Source organism: Carlito syrichta, unplaced genomic scaffold (genome assembly GCF_000164805.1).
Source record: "Carlito syrichta isolate Samal-C Ts95f unplaced genomic scaffold, Tarsius_syrichta-2.0.1 Scaffold130584, whole genome shotgun sequence".
Classification (NCBI taxonomy): Eukaryota; Metazoa; Chordata; class Mammalia; order Primates; family Tarsiidae; genus Carlito; species Carlito syrichta.
The window spans coordinates 8,016-9,511 of NW_007074680.1; positions in this window are offsets into that span (position 1 = coordinate 8,016).

Below are 1,496 nucleotides of genomic sequence, written 5' to 3' on the forward strand. Positions count from 1 at the left end.
AAAAAAAAAAAAAAAAAGGGGGTGGAGTGGAGGTAGTGTGTGGGGTGAAACACATATTAGGTTTTGGGAGAGGGGATAGTGAGAGGAGATGGCACCAGAAGCCTGTTTGGACCCAACTGTTGGAAGGGACTTTGGCAGCAGGCAAATTCATATCCACCCATCACACAGAAGGGGGAAACTGAGGCCTGGATATTTTTTTTTTGAGTCTCATTCTGTCACCCAGACTGGAGGGCAGTGGCACAGCCATGGTTCACTGCAGCCTCGACCTCCTGGGCTCTGGCAATCCTTCTGCCTCAGCCTCCTGAGTAGCTGGGACTATAGGTGTTCACTACCCCACTTGGCTAATTTTTTTTATTTTTATAGAGATGTAGTCTCACTATGTTGTTCAGGCTGTTCTCAAGTGATCCTCCTGCCTCGGTTTCCCAAAGTGCTGGGATTACAGGCGTGAGCCACTGTGTCCAGCCGAGGCCTGAGTTCTTACCCAGGGAGTGGGAAAAGCTGGGAGGCAGTGGTGGCCCCCTGATGCATGGCTTGAGACTCCAACTGCTGCATGGATGGGGGTGGGAGGTGCAGAAACAGGATTCTAAGAAGGGCTGTCTGAGGCTTTGAGGGTCCCTGGGGGATGGTGAGGCGGGCACAGCTGTGGCAGATGTCCCTTCCTTGGGGTCAGGGATGGACCTGGAATGGGGAGTGTGTGGCCTTCTCTATCATCTGCAGACTCTGGGGGTCCCTCATTCCTGAGCACCCCAGTATCCAGGTCCCCGTATCTCCAATTCCAGGCCGTGGGGCCCCCAAGGCCTTCCATCTGGAGACCCCTGCATCTCCCATGCCGACTCTCAATCCTTGAGTCCCAGAATGACCCAGCCCTGGAATCTTCAGTCCCCAAGCCCTTCAGGGTCACCTTGGGTCTCCAACTAGGACCCCGACCACTTGTGACCACACACAAGTGGGTGCCCAGCCCGGGTCTCTGTTCCTCTGGCTCCTCGGAGCCCCCTGGTATCTGGGTTCCTGGAACTCTGGTTTGTTTTGTTAGGTCCTGTGATCCCCCGTAATGGGGTGTCCAGACCCCAGCTCTGTTCTCCTAGCTCCCATGCCTCCAGGGCTCTTGGCTCCTGAGACTGTGACGTCCTGGGATCCCCGATATCTGTCTCTTTAGAACCCGGATCTCTGTTCCCCTGACTCCCTGTGATTCCAGCATCTGGACAGACCCCCGTTTCTCTGGCCCAAGCTCAGTGCCCCCATGACCCCGCATATCTGGCTTCTTTCGCGCTTGCAATTCCGTGTCCCCACGATGCCAGGCCCTGCCCCCCGACTGCCTGGCGCCCTCCTCTGTGGGCACTGTCCCCGGCCCCTCCTTGGCAGCGCCCCTGCGCCGCGGGACTCTCCCGTCCCGGCTGCCGTGAGCCCCGCTCCCCGGCCCCCCGTCTGTGTCCCAAGGCCCCGCCGGGCTCCCGGCGATGCCCGCACCCGCTCCCGGAAGCCCCCCGCGCGCGGCG